This window comes from Pipra filicauda, unplaced genomic scaffold, assembly GCF_003945595.2.
Source record: "Pipra filicauda isolate LSUMZ 115617 unplaced genomic scaffold, ASM394559v2 scaffold123_size2130275_pilon, whole genome shotgun sequence".
NCBI lineage: Eukaryota > Metazoa > Chordata > Aves > Passeriformes > Pipridae > Pipra > Pipra filicauda.
Window position 1 is genome coordinate 1,591,980 of NW_024103696.1, and position 10,195 is coordinate 1,602,174.

Below are 10,195 nucleotides of genomic sequence, written 5' to 3' on the forward strand. Positions count from 1 at the left end.
AATAAGTTGTCATACTTGAAGAAAAATAATTCCAGGAAAACAGAGCCCTATCAGAACTCACAGAGTACTAGCCATATTGTCATTTGTTACGTTAAAATTTTAACAGGTGCATCTCAAAGGCAAGTGTATCAGCCCAAACATACCAAGAAATTTATATGGTCATACACATCACGTGATTGCACTCAAGATAATCTGTTCCATAACCTTTCCTGGCACTGAGGTCAGGCTGAGAGGCCTATAGTTCCCCAGATCCTCCTTCTGACCCTTCTTGTAGATGGACATCATATTTGCTAACATTCAGTCCAGGACCGCTGGTAAATATCTGGAAGTGGCTTGGAGAGCACTTCCACTAGCTCCTTCAATACCCTTGGGTTGTTCCCATCTCACCCCATAGACTTATGCATGTCTAAGTGGTGTAGGAAGTCACTGACCATTTGCGCTTGGATTATGGGGTATTCATTCTGTTCCCTATCCCTATTTTCCAGCTCAGGGGGATGCATACCTGAAGAACAACTGGTCTCACTATCACAGACTGAGGCAAAGAAGACATTAGATACTTCTGCCTTTTCCTCACCCTTTGTAACTATGTTTCCTCCTCCGCAACCAATAAAGGATGGAGATTCTCCTTACCCTCCTTTTGTTGCTGATGTTGCTAATAGAAACATTTTCGTTGTCTTTCACAGCAGAGCCAGATTAAGGTCTAACTGGGCTTTGTTCCTTCTAATTTTGTCCCTGGATAATGTCACGACATCCTTGTAGTCCTCCTGAGCTGCCTGGCTCTTCTTCCAAGTGTCATAAACACTTTTTTCCCCTGAATGCCAGACAAGGCTCTCTGGTCAGGCAGGTCAGTCTGTCCCACCAACTCATCTTTTTGGGATATAGCGATGGCTACTCCTGCACCTTTAAGATTTTCTTCTTGAAGAATGTCCAGCCTTCTTGGACCTTCAGGACTGCCTCCCAGATACTCTGTTGACCAGACTCCTAAACAAGCCAAAGTCTGCCCTCCAGAAGTCCAAGGTGGCAGTTCTGCTCACTCCTGACCTCACTTTGACAACTGAAAATTCTATAATTTCATTAATGGTATGCCCAAGACATCCTCTAACCATCCAAGATCACTTAGGACTAACTGACATGTGCTTGATTTTATAGACAGCGCTCAGTGTGCTGTTACGCTTCTTTGTTCTTTGCTGTGGTCATCAACAACACCTGTTTGGCCAAGTGCCTAGGACCTGCAAGGCTGGTAAGGAAGGGTGTAATTGGACTGGCACTCAGGAATCTTGAGACCCGTATGGAGTAGAAGAAGAAATATTTTTTATTTTTCTAGTTGGCTCACAGGAAATGAATGCATCACCCACTCAGCCATAGAGAATGGCTGTTTGCTTTATAAAATAATATAAGTTATGCTAACCACATTACCAGGGGTGGGGAGCAGGACAATACCGGTCACATATGGTATCTCCTTGGGCCCTAGGATTGATGAAACCTATTTTCTTCAGTAAGAAGGCACAAATTATAGCAAATTACCATCCCAAACTCTTTGCCAAGAGGAATCTTATGCTTAAGGTAATGATTTCTTCTTCTTCATTTGGATCATGTTGAGGTCAATTTTATACTTTTTTTGATAGTAAAATCTGCTTATTTTTTATTTTCTTTATTATCTTGCAATTTGTTATTATATCTGAATTTACTATGTATGTTCTGCTTCAAATATGTTGGATATTTGTTCTTTGTTGTGTTTCTTACCTCTGTAGCAGGTTTTATTTGGTTGTCAAAAATCAGACTATCAAAAGATAACATTATCTTGTCTTGGACCATTACATATTGTGGACTGATAGTCGCTGCTCATTTCTTAATAAGAAATGATTAGTCATAGCCATACATAATATAAATAAAGATTTTACCAGTAAATTTGGCAGTGGTTAATAGTAGCTGGATGACTTCCCTATTTACAGTACACCGAGACACACAGATTATTATTACTGCTTGTAAATAATTGATTGTAAGCTAATTGATGTCATGTGGTAAAGTGATTTTTTTTTTCCCCTGAAAGAATAAACACATGATCATCTTCATAGGAATCTGAAATTCATTTGAAAACTAACTACCGAGAATTTTGTTGTAATGGGCTGGATTAGCTGCTAGTTCTTAAAAAAAAAGAATTTTACTGTGACAAGACTTTAAAGGTTGTTGGGACGAGGTGGTAGAAAGACAAAATAAATAATAGTAGTGGGCATTATTTCTGTCTTATTCACTTATCTCTAAAATGAACCAAATATGAGATTATGCTTTTTTGACTTATTTTAATGAGTTGATAGCATGATTGACAGTCTATATACTTTTTTTACTATCTTTACTGAATGAGGAAATCTGACAAAATTTGTCATATAAATCATATTTAAGTCATAAAACATAACATTTACTCCTTCAAGATTTGTGTTGAAAAGACTGAAAGGATTATGTCTGAAGGAGGTCTTCAGACTTCTGCAATCTCAGCAGTTATTTAACAGTGTTGTGTACTTTATCCTGCCTCTGACTCCTGCTAAGAAGATGTGCATTTGACTTCTTCCTATTAGACTCATGAACAGTATAGGAAAAATGTCAAATTTATGACTATAAGATTCATTTAGTTGGGTACACAATCATTCATCTTAATTATGTCTGACACCTTCACCATTATAAAATCAGTTTCCCAGAAGAAGAGAAACTCACACTCTGTCTCCTTTAGGAATCCTTCATTGAAGGAGACTAGTTATTTCAGTCCTCTGAGGAAGCTAATAGTGTAGTCGAAGGATCATGAAAAAAAAGAATAATGGCTCGTATTCATCAAGAACAGGCAAATACTACACTGCCATGCCTGGTAACCATAACTCCTAACACTGCTTTTTTGGAGGGTAGTAGATTATAGTACATAAGATTTTGAAGCAGGAGATGTATAAACTTCTAACAAAAGGCAATTCTTTTATATCTTTTTTGCCTTCATTTAAATAAATGATAGCTTGTCACTGAACTCTGTAAGAAACTATATTAGGTAATTTTTTTTATTTTCCATGAGGCATATTTTATTTATATTATGCAAAGGTAAAGAGATAATGAAACCACTAAAAAAGCCACTCTAAGCATCTTGATCATCTGCATATGCTAGTTGTAAACAAATTAAGATACTTTAACATATGTATGTGAAATAAAATACATTTTTACTTTGATAAAAAAGTAATGATATAAAAATAAAACCATTATTATTTGAAGGATCAGTAATGTAGAATTTTCGCATTGTATTACTTAGAGAATGAATATTTCACTATTCACAAAAGGATAAGTAAAACTGTTAAGTCAGGTGCCATAATAGATAAGGCATTAAACATGATCTCTGTTTTTCAAATGGTCTTTTCCTCTCAAAGATAATAATACAGAAAGATGTAAGAACTTAATTTTAAAATTCCACAATTTGTGGAGGATAGAAGTTCAAATGAAAATACTCTTATATAGCTACATACATAGTATTTATAACCATTAGACTACAAAGTCTCTGTAAATGTAGCACATCCCTCAAAACTGCTTCAAAAAAACCAGCATTCAGAAGAGTACCAAGGTTAGGCTATAAAAAGGTTACCTTTATTTACTGTCCTCAATTCAGAGGAGACCATTGCTGAATCTATACCTTGCAGAGACCATCCTAAACTAAAAGAAAAATGTATCCTGCTTTTATCTTTCTCTATTTAATATTTCTGCAGAATGAAAACTTGACTAATTTATTCAGGAAGATAAGTGTAAATGAGAAGCAAATACTTTTGATTATTAAGAGACGGAGTGCTTCCAAAACGACAGGAAGTTGAAGCTGAATATGCCTCAGTACCCCGTGAGTAGATTAACCATTTTTCATTCTGTCCATTATCTCTATGGTTTTTTGAGGCAAAGACCTTCTATCAATATGTAAACAAAGTAAAGTAAAATAGCTCGATTTGAGGAAAAATCTTTGTAGTAGGATTGAGAATGATGACAATGATGCAGCTAAGACAGAGGCTCTGAACAAATTCAGTGCCCTAATATAGACAACTGTAATCAGAGGATTGGACTACATTTCAGTAACAGTGCTGGCATAGTAGTTGCCAGTGAGCTCGTAACTGCTTCATTACCCATGCTTGACCCCTTGTGATGAATATGCTGAGCCATTGTCAGATGACAGATTCAAATGGCAAGGGAACAAGCAAATAAATTACTTTCCTAAATTATATTTATCATCAGAATTGTGATGAAAAATAAAAAGTGCCGCTGGGGTTGAAAAAACCCAAACTAAGTGCCAAATTCTGATCTACTGTCAATTGAATTGCTCTGGCTTCATAGTGAACTGAAGTGAGAATTTTTCCTCAGACATTTAGAAATTCAAAAATTTGACTTTCTTCACACATGACAATTGTAGTCAATAGCTCTATTGTGATGTGCAAAACATTAATTCTAAAGATAGGCTTATTTAATGAGCACTTACCTGGTTGGTTTTTCTTGAACTCAAAATAAAGCTTCATTCAAGCAGTGCCAAAACATTTAGATAGCTCTGAATTAATTTTACATTTTCTTTTTAAAATGATCTAAGTTAGAAAAAAGATATATTTTAAATACTTTCCCAATTAAATGAGATTTTTCCTGATTATTAAAAAGTTTACATTTAATTGTACTAATCTTTCCATAAGTGAGTAACTTGGTGTACTTACTTCAGTTTTAGTATCAAACTTAAAATGTCTACTATTGCATCTGCTTCCAGTGGTCAATTGGTACTTGAATGGCTAATATGCAAATTAACAAGAAGTAAATCTTATCCTTAAGCTGTTCAAGAAGATTTAAAATCCCTCAAAAAAGCCCCCAACAAACCAGAAAAACAACTAAAACCCAAAACTCAAGCGAGCATATAATAAATAATCAGAAAATTTTTGTTAAGAATTAGTCTGGTTGGAAATAGTAACTTTAAGAAGCTATGGACAGGCAAGTGATTGTATCTAAACTGTTGAAATCTAGAATATTATCAAGCTAAATCTAAAAGTGTTCTCTAACTATGTCCTGATCCTCTGTCTAAAATATATAAGCTCCATTTCATCCTCTTCTGCATGGGCAAACCCAGGTTCCTATGAAAGGAAAAGTCTGACAGAAAGTCAGTTCTGTTACATCCAGCTTATTCCCCGAAATAAATGACCGCAAGTACTATTCAGAGAAAACAAGTAGTGTAGGTAGTAAATTTACCTTTCTTCACTGGCATTACATGGATTCAGGACAACTCCTTTAGATGACTTCAGTGGGACTAAAGTTAAGTGGGATGTGTTATATGTAGATGTTCGGTTTGTAGCTAGCTCAAGACACAGGAAGTTTATTCTCCTCTTCACTTTTTTAAGCTCCAGTTTCCCATCTCTCTACCGTCTTTTGTCTTTATATTACCATCTATTGAAGACAAAGTTCATATTATTGCATATTAACACAGTACATGGAAGAATCAGGTCTCAATCTTGATAAAGACCTTGGTGCACAACAGTTCAAAGATTGATTAAACAAAAGTAAACGAAGTAACAAAGCTTAGCTTTTGATTACCAAATAGCCCACCAAAAAGTGCATGTTCAAAATGTAAGTTTTTATTAACAAGAAATTCAACAATGCACTAGACAGCTTAATTCTTGTTTTCTCAATTTGTAAGAAATTGAACCTGCCAAGATTTAATTACATGTATAGTTTAACACCTCCTGCAGACACTCTATTTCTTTCTAATGAATCAGAGGACACTTAGCATATGCTACCCTGTGTGTCAAAGCTGGTGTCTCTTTTGTCTTTCTTCTGCCTCGTAGAGTATAGATTAACTTGGCTTTGCTCTTTAAAAGACTAGAGCAAAACTGATCTAGAGAGATGGTCTGTGATTTACTTTGACATCAGAGAGGAAAATGTGCATTTGCAAATACACTGGTGATGATTCATGTACCTTTAGATTAATAATACCTTGCATATTGCAAGCTGTTAGAAATCTGAAACCCAAAAAGATATTTGTGAAACAATTCTCCACTAGAAAGTGTAATAAAATCTGAAATGTAACTTTGATTCTATCTAGTCAGAGATTCAAATTGTGTCTCTGTGCTGAGGCTCCTGAAGGTTCCATTAAGGTTTCACTTCACCTAATAATGTCATGTTATGTATTAAACTTTAATTGTGGCTCTTTTAAAGCTTGCATGCTCCAGTTATGGAGTTAAGAATATTTTTTTTGTTATAGGTAGGAAATGTACTACACAAATACAAAGGCAGCTCCTCTGAGAACATGTTCGATGAGACATGCAATGACGCACAGGTAAAATGTAAAACTAATGCATACTAGGCAATTTAGTAGATGAAGAACAGAAGTAGTTGCTATGTGCACAAATATAGAATAGGGGAAGAAATCAGCATGGCTTTTGGAAAATTAATTCTTGCATTACGTACCTTGCTAAGCGGTCAACAAATTTGTTGATAGGGTCAATCCCATTGAAATGTATTGTTAGATTACCAAAAGGCTTTTGACAGGGAAATAATCTCAGAAAAACTTTAGATGAGAATGAAAGTTCTCGCATGGTTAAGAAATAGAATCTATAGGTAAGCAATCAATTTTCATAGTGGAGAGAGTTCACATGGGAGATCCACACCAAGCTGTGCAAAATATGCTGATGTGACCTTTGACAACAGCGAAATGACAAATTTTCTGATATTACTGTATTATTCATTATAGCAAGTACAAGAACTGTCTGTGAATAATTGTCAAAAGTCCTTACAATACTGGTGGGCAATAAATTCATTAAAACTAAATATATAAATAAATAAGCATATCATGTTGCATAAAGAATTATGTGTTCTGAGCTGACCACTGTGATTCGGTATGAAATCTGGGGGTTAAGATAAATTGTTCCATATGAATGTTTGTTCAGTATTTATTAGCAGTAGAGAACAAGCAAACCATCATAATGTCAAGGATTATTTGAAAGTAATAGAGAACTATTATACTAGACTATAAAGAATTGGGTCACTATAGGAATGTATATGCTGGATCCCTAAATGTCAGAAAAGTATATTGCAATGGAAAGCTTCAGAAAAAGGGAAATAAAGGAAATGCATGAAATCAATCTGTGTGAGGAATGAATAAGCCACAGCTAAACAAACTTGGGGTCTTCATTATAAGCAAAATATGAGTAAAGGAGAACTTGATAGAGGTTTATAGGATCAAGAGGGGCATGGAAAATATGGACAAGGGAGAGAGGAGGATATGGATTGATTTTCTGTTGTTTTTTTCAACACAGGATTGGTGAAGCCAGGAGGACACAGGTTAAAACAGAAGAACATGATGCTTCAAGCAATGGGTTATCAAGCTGTCTTCAGTCTAGGAAACTGTAACTGTTAAAAGTTTAACAAGTTTGGCAGAGACTGACAGCTAGGGAAGAAAAATCACAGAATCTCTGAGGCTGGAAGGAATCCCTGGATATTATCTAGTTTAACATCCTTGCTCAGTCATGGTCAGCTATCATAAGTTGCTCCATGTCTCCACAAATGAAGCCTCCACAACCTCTTTGGGCAATCTCTTCCTGTTTGATTACCCTCACAGTATTTTCTTTTTCTTACACTTAAATGGAATTAAATATCTGATCATTGTGTGTTGTCCCGTCACTGAACAACCCCGAGGAGAGTTTGGATCCATCTTTTTTACCTCCTCCCAGCACATATTTGCACACATTGATAAGAATATATATGAATGACATCTTGTGAGACACTGAAATGGTTTAGGGCTTAAACATTGTTAAAATCCCTGAAGGACTTTTGTCCACTGTAGCAGACTGTGCAAAGAAGCAACTGCTCACCAAGGCCTAGCCCCCCCTGAACATCCCTACTAATTTGGACTGTGATAGGAACTTGAGATAAGATAAAGGTACTATGCCCAATTATCCTAGGAGAAGAATGCATCCACAAGTGTGAAAGACTGGAATGCTGATGTCTCAAACAATCAAGGTGCAAACTGACAATGTGCAGAGTAACTGCCCAGGTGCTGAGGGTGTGCACACCAGACACCTCAGGCTACCAGTTGGGTATTGATCAAGATAAGGAAAGAAGCAAATCCTTCAAGGTGGGATAGTGTTTCTTTGTCCTTACAGGAGTGATTCAGCTGTGATAACTCCCCTCTGGGGAAGCATTGGGACAATTCACATATAGCCTGAAGACGTTAATCTCTGCTGATAGGCCATAAGGAACTCAAGGCTGATGTAACAGCCAGCTGTAACATCTTAGAAAGTGTCAGAGACTCATGACATGTCCTGTGATCCAGTATTACATCATCCCTTGTAAAACTCCCTACTCCAGGGGTGGCACCAGAGGCATTTCTACCTAGCCTGAGCCCAATAAAAGACACGACAGACTGCTCAACATACTTAGATTTCCCCTACCATGGGCTTCTTCTTTCACGCACACAGACTTCTTCCATTACCACAGAGGACTTCCTTCACCAACATGGACTTCTTCCCTCACTACACTGGGCTTCCCTCAGCAGATTCAGACTGCAACTATCACTTTGACAAGAATGGGATTCTCACCACCAAGAAGACCAGAAGAATAGAATCAATGGGACGCCGTCAGAATCCAAGGATGTTGATATAATTTCTTCCTAATCTGTCTCTCTGTCACTCTCTTTCTGTCCCCCCCTCTCTCTCCTATTTCTTTCTATCTCTCTCTACCTTGCATTTACTGTTAAATAAAAATCCATACTATTGACTTTGGCATATGGCCTCATTTGCATCTTAATTTGGGCAGAGGCATCTCTCTAATAATTTTAAAGAACCTGACCTTAACACATCTGTCAGAACAATTGTGTGCGTGAGGGAGCAGCCCACCACAGCAATATAACTTACGATACTGATGCATGATGATCACATAGTGCTAACAGGAGGTCAAAAGTTTACTTACCACTCTGCCAAGAATTTCTGTACAGGCTATAGAACAAACTCGATTCCTTTACCCACATGTCAGTGTTAATTGGCATTTGGGATGTTATAGGATATTAGAGATATCAGGAAAGCTAGGAAACGTGACTTGGAATTGATGGGAGAACTGTTCCCTTGTGAATCATAGAATCATAGAATCATAGAATCAGCTGGGTTGGAAGGGACCTCCGAGATTATCATGAAGCAGAACCTGAAGGCCAGGCAGACTATCTTAGGTATCTCAAAAGTAATTAGACAACTGTATGTGGGCTGCTGAGTCATCACAGATGAATTCATCCTCAATTTATGTGTTTTCTGGCATCAGTCCTTGTCTTTCATAATACTTCTTTTATATTACATAACATTATAAAATAAAATTTATACTAAGTGGAAAAAAACAGCTTCTTTATTATCTTGACTGACAGAGCAACAAACTCATTGGTGAAAGGAAACTTTATAATTGAAAGGCTTCTAATTTCTTTGGAGAATGCTTGCTTCTGTTTGGATAAAAATGCCCAGAAAAGTAATTTGTGTTATTGTTAAGGTCTTTCTTCTAGTTTAGACTGTCAGAGAAGTTTCAACACGTACCTGTATGAGTCCTAATTCAGAAGAAATCATTAAAGAGTTTTGTCACCAATACAGACTTCAACAGTCATCAGTCAGGCTCATGAAATGACAAAGTAACTGTGTCCACTGTGATGCTTACAGATTAGCTTACAATTTAGGGGCTTTTTTATAAGAGTGATTCCTATTTGTTGTCGGGTTTCAGGGGCTTGGCAGGAAGCTTGGCTCCCGCCTCCCAGAGAGGGAAGAGAGGGAAGAGAAAAGAAAAAAAACAAGCAGCCAAAGCTATAGCAAGTATATATATATATATATATATATATATATATTTTACATATGAGACAGATACACAAAACGAGAATACCACACACCACAACTCCAGAAATCCCAAACAGCTCCCCAAAAAGGGAAGAGGGGGAGGGAGAAGGACAAAAAGGGGCAAGGACCGAGCAAGTCAACCAGCCAACCGAAGGCAAACTAGCAAAAATCTCACCACTTCCCTTCGAACAGGTAGGATGGCTGGACACGGCCCAGCGCTCTCCCCTCACGTGTGGCAGACACAGCAGTCGCTGTAGGTCTCTGCTCCAGATAAGCCAGACCGAGACAGGGACCCACCGTTCCCAAACCTCGCCGGAAAGGAAGAGAGCGAGGTCCCTCCTGCTGGCTTTATTTAT

At 37.1% G+C, this 10,195-nt stretch overlaps 1 long non-coding RNA gene across 1 annotated transcript; it reads left to right on the forward strand.

The window, feature by feature from the left end:
* The first annotated feature begins 652 nt into the window (after positions 1-652).
* On the forward strand, positions 653-8,685 carry LOC113983775. Its single transcript, XR_005566355.1, has 4 exons — positions 653-1,563; positions 3,732-3,856; positions 6,239-6,313; positions 7,293-8,685. It is a non-coding gene; the product is annotated as an uncharacterized LOC113983775 (long non-coding RNA).
* The last annotated feature ends 1,510 nt before the right edge of the window (positions 8,686-10,195 follow it).